The sequence below is a fragment of the Triturus cristatus genome, chromosome 12, assembly GCF_964204655.1.
Source record: "Triturus cristatus chromosome 12, aTriCri1.1, whole genome shotgun sequence".
Classification (NCBI taxonomy): domain Eukaryota; kingdom Metazoa; phylum Chordata; class Amphibia; order Caudata; family Salamandridae; genus Triturus; species Triturus cristatus.
The window spans coordinates 660930283-660946867 of NC_140595.1; the positions used below are offsets into that span (position 1 = coordinate 660930283).

Consider the following 16585-nt stretch of genomic DNA (forward strand, 5'->3'; position numbering starts at 1 on the left):
TGAGGAAAAGTGAACATGGACCACATTCATAGGTTAGAGAAATACATTTAATAGGTTGAATGGTTTTGAAAAGTGAACTTCGAGCAGTAATTGTTGTTTTTTAAACTGCAAAGAAATTAAAAATGAATGTGGGATTGGAGGCACACTCTGAGCAGAAAAGCACCATAAGCTGCTATGGTGCAACTCAAGATGGTGAATAGAACCTTTAATATGATGATGCTCTTCTTTTGCTAGTTTTTTCGAGTCACCTTTTATTGTAAGTAGCTGATACAGCATTTTTTGCAGCTCTTCAGTTTATGGTTATCATGTGAGAACACTGTTTTCATCATATTTATTATTCTACAAATGTATTTTTAAATGCACTGATGTGGTGTTTGCATGAAATGCAAGATGGCACATCATGGAATGTTTAAACTGAGCATCGCGGAGGATATGTGATATTTGGCACCCAGAGGAGTAGGTCACGTAGATCCTATAAGAAGTAAAGACTCTCTAGCAAGGGCCGTCCATACTCTGAGTTTAAACTTTACTTTTTGTGAAATGGTTTATGAAAAACAACACGGCTGCTCCAGGTGAGGCTCGAACTCACAACCTCAGCATGGCTCAGTGCAAGTACTGCTGTATAAGTACCGCGCGCTAATCGATTGCGCCACTGGAGCTCTCTCTTTTCACATTTCCCCAGGTGAGCCATCTACAGCTGACCAAGTAGATGACAGACACTGCTCCATCATTCACTGTGCAAGATCGACTCACATGCTAGCATGTTATCATGACTATTAAAAATACAGTCCAAACGGAATAGATTCTATAATTGTCCTATAACATATGCTCTGTCAATTCAAAACCCCATAGAATTATATCTTGACAGTTCTGACAAAGTCTAGGGGAATCTTATGAATATTTGTAATTAGCACATAGTAAGAATTTCCCAAAAATGAAATGTAGGTCCCTGATTGGGGGAAGACGTGGAATGTGAGATCTTGCCTCAGCTGTTTTTTTCTTTTTTAGGTACAGTATATTGACACTTCAGTACCTTTTGTGAAGCAAGGTTTCAGATGGGGCTGTAGGGCAGACGAGGTGGCCGAGTGGTTAAGGCGATGGACTGCTAATCCATTGTGCTCTGCACGCGTGGGTTCGAATCCCACCTTCGTCGGAAAGCCATCAGAGGCTCTTTTGATGGCCAGCATTTCTTGTAGTATAATTACACTCTCTTTCAAGACAGAGCCAGGATCCGCTAAATGGGATCATCTGACTGTTCCATTTTAACAAATATGTCAAATAAAGTGAAGTATTTTGTGCGTAATAGAAATTAGATATTTCATGGAGTTTCCAGAGGATTGCCTTTCACTCACTCCTGGCTTATTAACCAGTTTGGATAAATAGATTGATAAGAAAGCAGCTCTTACTCCTAAAGTTTAGGCCGTCTCAAATGAATGACTGTTAACATATGTCTGCCCCACAGAGACAGATCACTTCTAATAAGTGGGTTCTCTATATGTCACTGATTGCAGACATACTAACTAGAGCTATCGGTATGGTCTTGAATGCGAAAACTCTTATTTTCTCATATGAAAATGTAGTTTTTCATACTTCCAAAAAAAGTGCCTTAAGCATGGTCTTCAATGTGTGCGCGCACGTGGACATTCATATGCAACTACGTTTCCATACAGAGTCTCAAAATCATAGATATATTCATACCTCAGTAAGAATACATGTTGCAATTTACATCCTGTGTGCCGACTGGCCTTGTAGCTCAGTGGCAGAGCACTGGTCTTGTTAACCAGGGGTCATGAGTTCAAGCCTCATCAGGGCCTTTTTACATGAGTCTTTCTGTATGTTGTTTTCAAGTCATTCTTCCCTGGAGTCACACCTTGCTTTAGGATTGCTTATTGCCAAGCTTCCCTTTCCTGCTTTCATATTATCAAGAAAATATCATGAAGATCATTGAATTATAAATTATTGCCTCACCCCTTCCGATCGCCTGACGAACGCCATTCTCACCCTGCCGGGCAAGCCCTGCCGGGCAAAGCCAAATAAGCCATGCATATTTACAGTTCCTTTGAAAGGCAGAGCGAGGACTAGGACCTCTGTTCCGACTGAATCTGCATCCACAGAAAGGATGTTATAAGGCCCTACAAATTTCACCAAGGAGATGTGAAAGTCTTCCTCCATAAAATACTTTTTTTCCCAGATACCCCGGCTCTTAGGCAAATGAGGTTACTCCTCAAAACCCCACCCCCACTCACCATAAATATCCTTCTCTCCTGCTGTCCATTCAAATGATACAAGGTATCTTGTACATAGAGAGAAAGGGAGAATAGGCAGACTTGCTTCAAAGATTTGGTGACTTTGGATGGGTGGGATGAATGAAGAAGTGAACCTGGTTTCTGGGAAAGGAGTATCGAGATGAAGATGAGGAAAAGTGAACATGGACCACATTCATAGGTTAGAGAAATACATTTAATAGGTTGAATGGTTTTGAAAAGTGAACTTCGAGCAGTAATTGTTGTTTTTTAAACTGCAAAGAAATTAAAAATGAATGTGGGATTGGAGGCACACTCTGAGCAGAAAAGCACCATAAGCTGCTATGGTGCAACTCAAGATGGTGAATAGAACCTTTAATATGATGATGCTCTTCTTTTGCTAGTTTTTTCGAGTCACCTTTTATTGTAAGTAGCTGATACAGCATTTTTTGCAGCTCTTCAGTTTATGGTTATCATGTGAGAACACTGTTTTCATCATATTTATTATTCTACAAATGTATTTTTAAATGCACTGATGTGGTGTTTGCATGAAATGCAAGATGGCACATCATGGAATGTTTAAACTGAGCATCGCGGAGGATATGTGATATTTGGCACCCAGAGGAGTAGGACACGTAGATCCTATAAGAAGTAAAGACTCTCTAGCAAGGGCCGTCCATACTCTGAGTTTAAACTTTACTTTTTGTGAAATGGTTTATGAAAAACAACACGGCTGCTCCAGGTGAGGCTTGAACTCACAACCTCGGCATGGCTCAGTGCAAGTACTGCTGTATAAGTACCGGGCGCTAACCGATTGCACCACTGGAGCTCTCTCTTTTCACATCTCCCCAGGTGAGCCATCTACAGCTGACCAAGTAGATGACAGACACTGCTCCATCATTCACTGTGCAAGATCGACTCACATGCTAGCATGTTATCATGACTATTAAAAATACAGTCCAAACGGAATAGATTCTATAATTGTCCTATAACATATGCTCTGTCAATTCAAAACCCCATAGAATTATATCTTGACAGTTCTGACAAAGTCTAGGGGAATCTTATGAATATTTGTAATTAGCACATAGTAAGAATTTCCCAAAAATGAAATGTAGGTCCCTGATTGGGGGAAGACGTGGAATGTGAGATCTTGCCTCAGCTGTTTTTTTCTTTTTTAGGTACAGTATATTGACACTTCAGTACCTTTTGTGAAGCAAGGTTTCAGATGGGGCTGTAGGGCAGACGAGGTGGCCGAGTGGTTAAGGCGATGGACTGCTAATCCATTGTGCTCTGCACGCGTGGGTTCGAATCCCACCTTTGTCGGAAAGCCATCAGAGTCTCTTTTGATGGCCAGCATTTCTTGAAGTATAATTACACTCTCTTTCAAGACAGAGCCAGGATCCGCTAGATGGGATCATCTGACTGTTCCATTTTAACAAATATGTCAAATAAAGTGAAGTATTTTGTGCGTAATAGAAATTAGATCTTTCATGGAGTTTCCAGAGGATTGCCTTTCACTCACTCCTGGCTTATTAACCAGTTTGGATAAATAGATTGATAAGAAAGCAGCTCTTACTCCTAAAGTTTAGGCCGTCTCAAATGAATGACTGTTAACATATGTCTGCCCCACAGAGACAGATCACTTCTAATAAGTGGGTTCTCTATATGTCACTGATTGCAGACATACTAACTAGAGCTATCGGTATGGTCTTGAATGCGAAAACTCTTATTTTCTCATATGAAAATATAGTTTTTCATACTTCCAAAAAAAGTGCCTTAAGCATGGTCTTCAATGTGTGCGCGCACGTGGACATTCATATGCAACTACGTTTCCATACAGAGTCTCAAAATCATAGATATATTCATACCTCAGTAAGAATACATGTTGCAATTTACATTCTGCGTGCAGACTGGCCTTGTAGCTCAGTGGCAGAGCACTGGTCTTGTAAACCAGGGGTCATGAGTTCAAGCCTCATCAGGGCCTTTTTACATGAGTCTTTCTGTATGTTGTTTTCAAGTCATTCTTCCCTGGAGTCACACCTTGCTTTAGGATTGCTTATTGCCAAGCTTCCCTTTCCTGCTTTCATATTATCAAGAAAATATCATGAAGATCATTGAATTATAAATTATTGCCTCACCCCTTCCGATCGCCTGACGAACGCCTGACAAACGCCATTCTCACCCTGGCGGGCAAGCCCTGCCGGGCAAAGCCAAATAAGCCATGCATATTTACAGTTCCTTTGAAAGGCAGAGCGAGGACTAGGACCTCTGTTCCGACTGAATCTGCATCCACAGAAAGGATGTTATAAGGCCCTACAAATTTCACCAAGGAGATGTGAAAGTCTTCCCCCATAAAATACTTTTTTTCCCAGATACCCCGGCTCTTAGGCAAATGAGGTTACTCCTCAAAACCCCACCCCCACTCACCATAAATATCCTTCTCTCCTGCTGTCCATTCAAATGATACAAGGTATCTTGTACATAGAGAGAAAGGGAGAATAGGCAGACTTGCTTCAAAGATTTGGTGACTTTGGATGGGTGGGATGAATGAAGAAGTGAACCTGGTTTCTGGGAAAGGAGTATCGAGATGAAGATGAGGAAAAGTGAACATGGACCACATTCATAGGTTAGAGAAATACATTTAATAGGTTGAATGGTTTTGAAAAGTGAACTTCGAGCAGTAATTGTTGTTTTTTAAACTGCAAAGAAATTAAAAATGAATGTGGGATTGGAGGCACACTCTGAGCAGAAAAGCACCATAAGCTGCTATGGTGCAACTCAAGATGGTGAATAGAACCTTTAATATGATGATGCTCTTCTTTTGCTAGTTTTTTCGAGTCACCTTTTATTGTAAGTAGCTGATACAGCATTTTTTGCAGCTCTTCAGTTTATGGTTATCATGTGAGAACACTGTTTTCATCATATTTATTATTCTACAAATGTATTTTTAAATGCACTGATGTGGTGTTTGCATGAAATGCAAGATGGCACATCATGGAATGTTTAAACTGAGCATCGCGGAGGATATGTGATATTTGGCACCCAGAGGAGTAGGACACGTAGATCCTATAAGAAGTAAAGACTCTCTAGCAAGGGCCGTCCATACTCTGAGTTTAAACTTTACTTTTTGTGAAATGGTTTATGAAAAACAACACGGCTGCTCCAGGTGAGGCTCGAACTCACAACTTCGGCATGGCTCAGTGCAAGTACTGCTGTATAAGTACCGCGCGCTAACCGATTGCGCCACTGGAGCTCTCTCTTTTCACATCTCCCCAGGTGAGCCATCTACAGCTGACCAAGTAGATGACAGACACTGCTCCATCATTCACTGTGCAAGATCGACTCACATGCTAGCATGTTATCATGACTATTAAAAATACAGTCCAAACGGAATAGATTCTATAATTGTCCTATAACATATGCTCTGTCAATTCAAAACCCCATAGAATTATATCTTGACAGTTCTGACAAAGTCTAGGGGAATCTTATGAATATTTGTAATTAGCACATAGTAAGAATTTCCCAAAAATGAAATGTAGGTCCCTGATTGGGGGAAGACATGGAATGTGAGATCTTGCCTCAGCTGTTTTTTTCTTTTTTAGGTACAGTATATTGACACTTCAGTACCTTTTGTGAAGCAAGGGTTCAGATGGGGCTGTAGGGCAGACGAGGTGACCGAGTGGTTAAGGCGATGGACTGCTAATCCATTGTGCTCTGCACGCGTGGGTTCGAATCCCACCTTCGTCGGAAAGCCATCAGAGTCTCTTTTGATGGCCAGCATTTCTTGTAGTATAATTACACTCTCTTTCAAGACAGAGCCAGGATCCGCTAGATGGGATCATCTGACTGTTCCATTTTAACAAATATGTCAAATAAAGTGAAGTATTTTGTGCGTAATAGAAATTAGATCTTTCATGGAGTTTCCAGAGGATTGCCTTTCACTCACTCCTGGCTTATTAACCAGTTTGGATAAATAGATTGATAAGAAAGCAGCTCTTACTCCTAAAGTTTAGGCCGTCTCAAATGAATGACTGTTAACATATGTCTGCCCCACAGAGACAGATCACTTCTAATAAGTGGGTTCTCTATATGTCACTGATTGCAGACATACTAACTAGAGCTATCGGTATGGTCTTGAATGCGAAAACTCTTATTTTCTCATATGAAAATGTAGTTTTTCATACTTCCAAAAAAAGTGCCTTAAGCATGGTCTTCAATGTGTGCGCGCACGTGGACATTCATATGCAACTACGTTTCCATACAGAGTCTCAAAATCATAGATCTATTCATACCTCAGTAAGAATACATGTTGCAATTTACATCCTGTGTGCTGACTGGCCTTGTAGCTCAGTGGCAGAGCACTGGTCTTGTAAACCAGGGGTCATGAGTTCAAGCCTCATCAGGGCCTTTTTACATGAGTCTTTCTGTATGTTGTTTTCAAGTCATTCTTCCCTGGAGTCACACCTTGCTTTAGGATTGCTTATTGTCAAGCTTCCCTTTCCTGCTTTCATATTATCAAGAAAATATAATGAAGATCATTGAATTATAAATTATTGCCTCACCCCTTCCGATCGCCTGACGAACGCCTGACAAACGCCATTCTCACCCTGCCGGGCAAGCCCTGCCGGGCAAAGCCAAATAAGCCATGCATATTTACAGTTCCTTTGAAAGGCAGAGCAAGGACTAGGACCTCTGTTCCGACTGAATCTGCATCCACAGAAAGGATGTTATAAGGCCCTACAAATTTCACCAAGGAGATGTGAAAGTCTTCCCCCATAAAATACTTTTTTTCCCAGATACCCCGGCTCTTAGGCAAATGAGGTTACTCCTCAAAACCCCACCCCCACTCACCATAAATATCCTTCTCTCCTGCTGTCCATTCAAATGATACAAGGTATCTTGTACATAGAGAGAAAGGGAGAATAGGCAGACTTGCTTCAAAGATTTGGTGACTTTGGATGGGTGGGTTGAATGAAGAAGTGAACCTGGTTTCTGGGAAAGGAGTATCGAGATGAAGATGAGGAAAAGTGAACATGGACCACATTCATAGGTTAGAGAAATACATTTAATAGGTTGAATGGTTTTGAAAAGTGAACTTCGAGCAGTAATTGTTGTTTTTTAAACTGCAAAGAAATTAAAAATGAATGTGGGATTGGAGGCACACTCTGAGCAGAAAAGCACCATAAGCTGCTATGGTGCAACTCAAGATGGTGAATAGAACCTTTAATATGATGATGCTCTTCTTTTGCTAGTTTTTTCGAGTCACCTTTTATTGTAAGTAGCTGATACAGCATTTTTTGCAGCTCTTCAGTTTATGGTTATCATGTGAGAACACTGTTTTCATCATATTTATTATTCTACAAATGTATTTTTAAATGCACTGATGTGGTGTTTGCATGAAATGCAAGATGGCACATCATGGAATGTTTACACTGAGCATCGCGGAGGATATGTGATATTTGGCACCCAGAGGAGTAGGACACGTAGATCCTATAAGAAGTAAAGACTCTCTAGCAAGGGCCGTCCATACTCTGAGTTTAAACTTTACTTTTTGTGAAATGGTTTATGAAAAACAACACGGCTGCTCCAGGTGAGGCTCGAACTCACAACCTCGGCATGGCTCAGTGCAAGTACTGCTGTATAAGTACCGCGCGCTAACCGATTGCGCCACTGGAGCTCTCTCTTTTCACATCTCCCCAGGTGAGCCATCTACAGCTGACCAAGTAGATGACAGACACTGCTCCATCATTCACTGTGCAAGATCGACTCACATGCTAGCATGTTATCATGACTATTAAAAATACAGTCCAAACGGAATAGATTCTATAATTGTCCTATAACATATGCTCTGTCTATTCAAAACCCCATAGAATTATATCTTGACAGTTCTGACAAAGTCTAGGGGAATCTTATGAATATTTGTAATTAGCACATAGTAAGAATTTCCCAAAAATGAAATGTAGGTCCCTGATGGGGGAAGACGTGGAATGTGAGATCTTGCCTCAGCTGTTTTTTTCTTTTTTAGGTACAGTATATTGACACTTCAGTACCTTTTGTTAAGCAAGGTTTCAGATGGGGCTGTGGGGCAGACGAGGTGGCCGAGTGGTTAAGGCGATGGACTGCTAATCCATTGTGCTCTGCACGCGTGGGTTCGAATCCCACCTTCGTCGGAAAGCCATCAGAGTCTCTTTTGATGGCCAGCATTTCTTGTAGTATAATTACACTCTCTTTCAAGACAGAGCCAGGATCCGCTAGATGGGATCATCTGACTGTTCCATTTTAACAAATATGTCAAATAAAGTGAAGTATTTTGTGCGTAATAGAAATTAGATCTTTCATGGAGTTTCCAGAGGATTGCCTTTCACTCACTCCTGGCTTATTAACCAGTTTGGATAAATAGATTGATAAGAAAGCAGCTCTTACTCCTAAAGTTTAGGCCGTCTCAAATGAATGACTGTTAACATATGTCTGCCCCACAGAGACAGATCACTTCTAATAAGTGGGTTCTCTATATGTCACTGATTGCAGACATACTAACTAGAGCTATCGGTATGGTCTTGAATGCGAAAACTCTTATTTTCTCATATGAAAATGTAGTTTTTCATACTTCCAAAAAAAGTGCCTTAAGCATGGTCTTCAATGTGTGCGCGCACGTGGACATTCATATGCAACTACGTTTCCATACAGAGTCTCAAAATCATAGATCTATTCATACCTCAGTAAGAATACATGTTGCAATTTACATCCTGCGTGCAGACTGGCCTTGTAGCTCAGTGGCAGAGCACTGGTCTTGTAAACCAGGGGTCATGAGTTCAAGCCTCATCAGGGCCTTTTTACATGAGTCTTTCTGTATGTTGTTTTCAAGTCATTCTTCCCTGGAGTCACACCTTGCTTTAGGATTGCTTATTGCCAAGCTTCCCTTTCCTGCTTTCATATTATCAAGAAAATATCATGAAGATCATTGAATTATAAATTATTGCCTCACCCCTTCCGATCGCCTGACGAACGCCTGACAAACGCCATTCTCACCCTGGCGGGCAAGCCCTGCCGGGCAAAGCCAAATAAGCCATGCATATTTACAGTTCCTTTGAAAGGCAGAGCGAGGACTAGGACCTCTGTTCCGACTGAATCTGCATCCACAGAAAGGATGTTATAAGGCCCTACAAATTTCACCAAGGAGATGTGAAAGTCTTCCCCCATAAAATACTTTTTTTCCCAGATACCCCGGCTCTTAGGCAAATGAGGTTACTCCTCAAAACCCCACCCCCACTCACCATAAATATCCTTCTCTCCTGCTGTCCATTCAAATGATACAAGGTATCTTGTACATAGAGAGAAAGGGAGAATAGGCAGACTTGCTTCAAAGATTTGGTGACTTTGGATGGGTGGGTTGAATGAAGAAGTGAACCTGGTTTCTGGGAAAGGAGTATCGAGATGAAGATGAGGAAAAGTGAACATGGACCACATTCATAGGTTAGAGAAATACATTTAATAGGTTGAATGGTTTTGAAAAGTGAACTTCGAGCAGTAATTGTTGTGTTTTAAACTGCAAAGAAATTAAAAATGAATGTGGGATTGGAGGCACACTCTGAGCAGAAAAGCACCATAAGCTGCTATGGTGCAACTCAAGATGGTGAATAGAACCTTTAATATGATGATGCTCTTCTTTTGCTAGTTTTTTCGAGTCACCTTTTATTGTAAGTAGCTGATACAGCATTTTTTGCAGCTCTTCAGTTTATGGTTATCATGTGAGAACACTGTTTTCATCATATTTATTATTCTACAAATGTATTTTTAAATGCACTGATGTGGTGTTTGCATGAAATGCAAGATGGCACATCATGGAATGTTTAAACTGAGCATCGCGGAGGATATGTGATATTTGGCACCCAGAGGAGTAGGACACGTAGATCCTATAAGAAGTAAAGACTCTCTAGCAAGGGCCGTCCATACTCTGAGTTTAAACTTTACTTTTTGTGAAATGGTTTATGAAAAACAACACGGCTGCTCCAGGTGAGGCTTGAACTCACAACCTCGGCATGGCTCAGTGCAAGTACTGCTGTATAAGTACCGCGCGCTAACCTATTGCGCCACTGGAGCTCTCTCTTTTCACATCTCCCCAGGTGAGCCATCTACAGCTGACCAAGTAGATGACAGACACTGCTCCATCATTCACTGTGCAAGATCGACTCACATGCTAGCATGTTATCATGACTATTAAAAATACAGTCCAAACGGAATAGATTCTATAATTGTCCTATAACATATGCTCTGTCAATTCAAAACCCCATAGAATTATATCTTGACAGTTCTGACAAAGTCTAGGGGAATCTTATGAATATTTGTAATTAGCACATAGTAAGAATTTCCCAAAAATGAAATGTAGGTCCCTGATTGGGGGAAGACGTGGAATGTGAGATCTTGCCTCAGCTGTTTTTTTCTTTTTTAGGTACAGTATATTGACACTTCAGTACCTTTTGTGAAGCAAGGTTTCAGATGGGGCTGTAGGGCAGACGAGGTGGCCGAGTGGTTAAGGCGATGGACTGCTAATCCATTGTGCTCTGCACGCGTGGGTTCGAATCCCACCTTCGTCGGAAAGCCATCAGAGTCTCTTTTGATGGCCAGCATTTCTTGTAGTATAATTACACTCTCTTTCAAGACAGAGCCAGGATCCGCTAGATGGGATCATCTGACTGTTCCATTTTAACAAATATGTCAAATAAAGTGAAGTATTTTGTGCGTAATAGAAATTAGATCTTTCATGGAGTTTCCAGAGGATTGCCTTTCACTCACTCCTGGCTTATTAACCAGTTCGGATAAATAGATTGATAAGAAAGCAGCTCTTACTCCTAAAGTTTAGGCCGTCTCAAATGAATGACTGTTAACATATGTCTGCCCCACAGAGACAGATCACTTCTAATAAGTGGGTTCTCTATATGTCACTGATTGCAGACATACTAACTAGAGCTATCGGTATGGTCTTGAATGCGAAAACTCTTATTTTCTCATATGAAAATGTAGTTTTTCATACTTCCAAAAAAAGTGCCTTAAGCATGGTCTTCAATGTGTGCGCGCACGTGGACATTCATATGCAACTACGTTTCCATACAGAGTCTCAAAATCATAGATATATTCATACCTCAGTAAGAATACATGTTGCAATTTACATCCTGCGTACAGACTGGCCTTGTAGCTCAGTGGCAGAGCACTGGTCTTGTAAACCAGGGGTCATGAGTTCAAGCCTCATCAGGGCCTTTTTACATGAGTCTTTCTGTATGTTGTTTTCAAGTCATTCTTCCCTGGAGTCACACCTTGCTTTAGGATTGCTTATTGCCAAGCTTCCCTTTCCTGCTTTCATATTATCAAGAAAATATCATGAAGATCATTGAATTATAAATTATTGCCTCACCCCTTCCGATCGCCTGACGAACGCCTGACAAACGCCATTCTCACCCTGGCGGGCAAGCCCTGCCGGGCAAAGCCAAATAAGCCATGCATATTTACAGTTCCTTTGAAAGGCAGAGCGAGGACTAGGACCTCTGTTCCGACTGAATCTGCATCCACAGAAAGGATGTTATAAGGCCCTACAAATTTCACCAAGGAGATGTGAAAGTCTTCCCCCATAAAATACTTTTTTTCCCAGATACCCCGGCTCTTAGGCAAATGAGGTTACTCCTCAAAACCCCACCCCCACTCACCATAAATATCCTTCTCTCCTGCTGTCCATTCAAATGATACAAGGTATCTTGTACATAGAGAGAAAGGGAGAATAGGCAGACTTGCTTCAAAGATTTGGTGACTTTGGATGGGTGGGATGAATGAAGAAGTGAACCTGGTTTCTGGGAAAGGAGTATCGAGATGAAGATGAGGAAAAGTGAACATGGACCACATTCATAGGTTAGAGAAATACATTTAATAGGTTGAATGGTTTTGAAAAGTGAACTTCGAGCAGTAATTGTTGTTTTTTAAACTGCAAAGAAATTAAAAATGAATGTGGGATTGGAGGCACACTCTGAGCAGAAAAGCACCATAAGCTGCTATGGTGCAACTCAAGATGGTGAATAGAACCTTTAATATGATGATGCTCTTCTTTTGCTAGTTTTTTCGAGTCACCTTTTATTGTAAGTAGCTGATACAGCATTTTTTGCAGCTCTTTAGTTTATGGTTATCATGTGAGAACACTGTTTTCATCATATTTATTATTCTACAAATGTATTTTTAAATGCACTGATGTGGTGTTTGCATGAAATGCAAGATGGCACATCATGGAATGTTTAAACTGAGCATCGCGGACGATATGTGATATTTGGCACCCAGAGGAGTAGGACACGTAGATCCTATAAGAAGTAAAGACTCTCTAGCAAGGGCCGTCCATACTCTGAGTTTAAACTTTACTTTTTGTGAAATGGTTTATGAAAAACAACACGGCTGCTCCAGGTGAGGCTCGAACTCACAACCTCAGCATGGCTCAGTGCAAGTACTGCTGTATAAGTACCGCGCGCTAACCGATTGCGCCACTGGAGCTCTCTCTTTTCACATCTCCCCAGGTGAGCCATCTACAGCTGACCAAGTAGATGACAGACACTGCTCCATCATTCACTGTGCAAAATCGACTCACATGCTAGCATGTTATCATGACTATTAAAAATACAGTCCAAACGGAATAGATTCTATAATTGTCCTATAACATATGCTCTGTCAATTCAAAACCCCATAGAATTATATCTTGACAGTTCTGACAAAGTCTAGGGGAATCTTATGAATATTTGTAATTAGCACATAGTAAGAATTTCCCAAAAATGAAATGTAGGTCCCTGATTGGGGGAAGACGTGGAATGTGAGATCTTGCCTCAGCTGTTTTTTTCTTTTTTAGGTACAGTATATTGACACTTCAGTACCTTTTGTGAAGCAAGGTTTCAGATGGGGCTGTAGGGCAGACGAGGTGGCCGAGTGGTTAAGGCGATGGACTGCTAATCCATTGTGCTCTGCACGCGTGGGTTCGAATCCCACCTTCGTCGGAAAGCCATCAGAGTCTCTTTTGATGGCCAGCATTTCTTGTAGTATAATTACACTCTCTTTCAAGACAGAGCCAGGATCCGCTAGATGGGATCATCTGACTGTTCCATTTTAACAAATATGTCAAATAAAGTGAAGTATTTTGTGCGTAATAGAAATTAGATCTTTCATGGAGTTTCCAGAGGATTGCCTTTCACTCACTCCTGGCTTATTAACCAGTTTGGATAAATAGATTGATAAGAAAGCAGCTCTTACTCCTAAAGTTTAGGCCGTCTCAAATGAATGACTGTTAACATATGTCTGCCCCACAGAGACAGATCACTTCTAATAAGTGGGTTCTCTATATGTCACTGATTGCAGACATACTAACTAGAGCTATCGGTATGGTCTTGAATGCGAAAACTCTTATTTTCTCATATGAAAATGTAGTTTTTCATACTTCCAAAAAAAGTGCCTTAAGCATGGTCTTCAATGTGTGCGCGCACGTGGACATTCATATGCAACTACGTTTCCATACAGAGTCTCAAAATCATAGATCTATTCATACCTCAGTAAGAATACATGTTGCAATTTACATCCTGCGTGCAGACTGGCCTTGTAGCTCAGTGGCAGAGCACTGGTCTTGTAAACCAGGGGTCATGAGTTCAAGCCTCATCAGGGCCTTTTTACATGAGTCTTTCTGTATGTTGTTTTCAAGTCATTCTTCCCTGGAGTCACACCTTGCTTTAGGATTGCTTATTGCCAAGCTTCCCTTTCCTGCTTTCATATTATCAAGAAAATATCATGAAGATCATTGAATTATAAATTATTGCCTCACCCCTTCCGATCGCCTGACGAACGCCTGACAAACGCCATTCTCACCCTGGCGGGCAAGCCCTGCCGGGCAAAGCCAAATAAGCCATGCATATTTACAGTTCCTTTGAAAGGCAGAGCGAGGACTAGGACCTCTGTTCCGACTGAATCTGCATCCACAGAAAGGATGTTATAAGGCCCTACAAATTTCACCAAGGAGATGTGAAAGTCTTCCCCCATAAAATACTTTTTTTCCCAGATACCCCGGCTCTTAGGCAAATGAGGTTACTCCTCAAAACCCCACCCCCACTCACCATAAATATCCTTCTCTCCTGCTGTCCATTCAAATGATACAAGGTATCTTGTACATAGAGAGAAAGGGAGAATAGGCAGACTTGCTTCAAAGATTTGGTGACTTTGGATGGGTGGGATGAATGAAGAAGTGAACCTGGTTTCTGGGAAAGGAGTATCGAGATGAAGATGAGGAAAAGTGAACATGGACCACATTCATAGGTTAGAGAAATACATTTAATAGGTTGAATGGTTTTGAAAAGTGAACTTCGAGCAGTAATTGTTGTTTTTTAAACTGCAAAGAAATTAAAAATGAATGTGGGATTGGAGGCACACTCTGAGCAGAAAAGCACCATAAGCTGCTATGGTGCAACTCAAGATGGTGAATAGAACCTTTAATATGATGATGCTCTTCTTTTGCTAGTTTTTTCGAGTCACCTTTTATTGTAAGTAGCTGATACAGCATTTTTTGCAGCTCTTTAGTTTATGGTTATCATGTGAGAACACTGTTTTCATCATATTTATTATTCTACAAATGTATTTTTAAATGCACTGATGTGGTGTTTGCATGAAATGCAAGATGGCACATCATGGAATGTTTAAACTGAGCATCGCGGACGATATGTGATATTTGGCACCCAGAGGAGTAGGACACGTAGATCCTATAAGAAGTAAAGACTCTCTAGCAAGGGCCGTCCATACTCTGAGTTTAAACTTTACTTTTTGTGAAATGGTTTATGAAAAACAACACGGCTGCTCCAGGTGAGGCTCGAACTCACAACCTCAGCATGGCTCAGTGCAAGTACTGCTGTATAAGTACCGCGCGCTAACCGATTGCGCCACTGGAGCTCTCTCTTTTCACATCTCCCCAGGTGAGCCATCTACAGCTGACCAAGTAGATGACAGACACTGCTCCATCATTCACTGTGCAAAATCGACTCACATGCTAGCATGTTATCATGACTATTAAAAATACAGTCCAAACGGAATAGATTCTATAATTGTCCTATAACATATGCTCTGTCAATTCAAAACCCCATAGAATTATATCTTGACAGTTCTGACAAAGTCTAGGGGAATCTTATGAATATTTGTAATTAGCACATAGTAAGAATTTCCCAAAAATGAAATGTAGGTCCCTGATTGGGGGAAGACGTGGAATGTGAGATCTTGCCTCAGCTGTTTTTTTCTTTTTTAGGTACAGTATATTGACACTTCAGTACCTTTTGTGAAGCAAGGTTTCAGATGGGGCTGTAGGGCAGACGAGGTGGCCGAGTGGTTAAGGCGATGGACTGCTAATCCATTGTGCTCTGCACGCGTGGGTTCGAATCCCACCTTCGTCGGAAAGCCATCAGAGTCTCTTTTGATGGCCAGCATTTCTTGTAGTATAATTACACTCTCTTTCAAGACAGAGCCAGGATCCGCTAGATGGGATCATCTGACTGTTCCATTTTAACAAATATGTCAAATAAAGTGAAGTATTTTGTGCGTAATAGAAATTAGATCTTTCATGGAGTTTCCAGAGGATTGCCTTTCACTCACTCCTGGCTTATTAACCAGTTTGGATAAATAGATTGATAAGAAAGCAGCTCTTACTCCTAAAGTTTAGGCCGTCTCAAATGAATGACTGTTAACATATGTCTGCCCCACAGAGACAGATCACTTCTAATAAGTGGGTTCTCTATATGTCACTGATTGCAGACATACTAACTAGAGCTATCGGTATGGTCTTGAATGCGAAAACTCTTATTTTCTCATATGAAAATGTAGTTTTTCATACTTCCAAAAAAAGTGCCTTAAGCATGGTCTTCAATGTGTGCGCGCACGTGGACATTCATATGCAACTACGTTTCCATACAGAGTCTCAAAATCATAGATCTATTCATACCTCAGTAAGAATACATGTTGCAATTTACATCCTGCGTGCAGACTGGCCTTGTAGCTCAGTGGCAGAGCACTGGTCTTGTAAACCAGGGGTCATGAGTTCAAGCCTCATCAGGGCCTTTTTACATGAGTCTTTCTGTATGTTGTTTTCAAGTCATTCTTCCCTGGAGTCACACCTTGCTTTAGGATTGCTTATTGCCAAGCTTCCCTTTCCTGCTTTCATATTATCAAGAAAATATCATGAAGATCATTGAATTATAAATTATTGCCTCACCCCTTCCGATCGCCTGACGAACGCCTGACAAACGCCATTCTCACCCTGGCGGGCAAGCCCTGCCGGGCAAAGCCAAATAAGCCAT

At 41.1% G+C, this 16585-nt stretch overlaps 17 non-coding genes across 17 annotated transcripts; 12 read left to right on the plus strand and 5 right to left on the minus strand.

The window, feature by feature from the left end:
- The first annotated feature begins 1071 nt into the window (after window positions 1–1071).
- TRNAS-GCU (transfer RNA serine (anticodon GCU)) lies at window positions 1072–1153 on the plus strand. The gene has a single exon. It is a non-coding gene; the product is annotated as a tRNA-Ser (tRNA).
- Window positions 1154–3484: 2331 nt separating this feature from the next.
- TRNAS-GCU (transfer RNA serine (anticodon GCU)) lies at window positions 3485–3566 on the plus strand. Its single transcript has one exon. It is a non-coding gene; the product is annotated as a tRNA-Ser (tRNA).
- Window positions 3567–4155: 589 nt separating this feature from the next.
- Window positions 4156–4227, plus strand: TRNAT-UGU (transfer RNA threonine (anticodon UGU)). Its single transcript has one exon. It is a non-coding gene; the product is annotated as a tRNA-Thr (tRNA).
- A 1174-nt stretch (window positions 4228–5401) lies between these two features.
- TRNAI-UAU (transfer RNA isoleucine (anticodon UAU)) lies at window positions 5402–5496 on the minus strand. The gene is made up of 2 exons: window positions 5459–5496; window positions 5402–5437 (listed from the first exon to the last, which is right to left on the minus strand). It is a non-coding gene; the product is annotated as a tRNA-Ile (tRNA).
- Window positions 5497–6579: 1083 nt separating this feature from the next.
- TRNAT-UGU (transfer RNA threonine (anticodon UGU)) lies at window positions 6580–6651 on the plus strand. The gene has a single exon. It is a non-coding gene; the product is annotated as a tRNA-Thr (tRNA).
- A 1174-nt stretch (window positions 6652–7825) lies between these two features.
- Window positions 7826–7920, minus strand: TRNAI-UAU (transfer RNA isoleucine (anticodon UAU)). The gene is made up of 2 exons: window positions 7883–7920; window positions 7826–7861 (listed from the first exon to the last, which is right to left on the minus strand). It is a non-coding gene; the product is annotated as a tRNA-Ile (tRNA).
- Window positions 7921–8331: 411 nt separating this feature from the next.
- TRNAS-GCU (transfer RNA serine (anticodon GCU)) lies at window positions 8332–8413 on the plus strand. The gene has a single exon. It is a non-coding gene; the product is annotated as a tRNA-Ser (tRNA).
- Window positions 8414–9002: 589 nt separating this feature from the next.
- On the plus strand, window positions 9003–9074 carry TRNAT-UGU (transfer RNA threonine (anticodon UGU)). The gene has a single exon. It is a non-coding gene; the product is annotated as a tRNA-Thr (tRNA).
- A 1174-nt stretch (window positions 9075–10248) lies between these two features.
- On the minus strand, window positions 10249–10343 carry TRNAI-UAU (transfer RNA isoleucine (anticodon UAU)). Its single transcript has 2 exons — window positions 10306–10343; window positions 10249–10284 (listed from the first exon to the last, which is right to left on the minus strand). It is a non-coding gene; the product is annotated as a tRNA-Ile (tRNA).
- Window positions 10344–10755: 412 nt separating this feature from the next.
- TRNAS-GCU (transfer RNA serine (anticodon GCU)) lies at window positions 10756–10837 on the plus strand. The gene has a single exon. It is a non-coding gene; the product is annotated as a tRNA-Ser (tRNA).
- Window positions 10838–11426: 589 nt separating this feature from the next.
- Window positions 11427–11498, plus strand: TRNAT-UGU (transfer RNA threonine (anticodon UGU)). The gene has a single exon. It is a non-coding gene; the product is annotated as a tRNA-Thr (tRNA).
- Window positions 11499–12672: 1174 nt separating this feature from the next.
- On the minus strand, window positions 12673–12767 carry TRNAI-UAU (transfer RNA isoleucine (anticodon UAU)). The gene is made up of 2 exons: window positions 12730–12767; window positions 12673–12708 (listed from the first exon to the last, which is right to left on the minus strand). It is a non-coding gene; the product is annotated as a tRNA-Ile (tRNA).
- A 412-nt stretch (window positions 12768–13179) lies between these two features.
- On the plus strand, window positions 13180–13261 carry TRNAS-GCU (transfer RNA serine (anticodon GCU)). The gene has a single exon. It is a non-coding gene; the product is annotated as a tRNA-Ser (tRNA).
- A 589-nt stretch (window positions 13262–13850) lies between these two features.
- Window positions 13851–13922, plus strand: TRNAT-UGU (transfer RNA threonine (anticodon UGU)). The gene has a single exon. It is a non-coding gene; the product is annotated as a tRNA-Thr (tRNA).
- A 1174-nt stretch (window positions 13923–15096) lies between these two features.
- TRNAI-UAU (transfer RNA isoleucine (anticodon UAU)) lies at window positions 15097–15191 on the minus strand. Its single transcript has 2 exons — window positions 15154–15191; window positions 15097–15132 (listed from the first exon to the last, which is right to left on the minus strand). It is a non-coding gene; the product is annotated as a tRNA-Ile (tRNA).
- Window positions 15192–15603: 412 nt separating this feature from the next.
- TRNAS-GCU (transfer RNA serine (anticodon GCU)) lies at window positions 15604–15685 on the plus strand. The gene has a single exon. It is a non-coding gene; the product is annotated as a tRNA-Ser (tRNA).
- A 589-nt stretch (window positions 15686–16274) lies between these two features.
- Window positions 16275–16346, plus strand: TRNAT-UGU (transfer RNA threonine (anticodon UGU)). The gene has a single exon. It is a non-coding gene; the product is annotated as a tRNA-Thr (tRNA).
- Window positions 16347–16585: the final 239 nt, after the last annotated feature.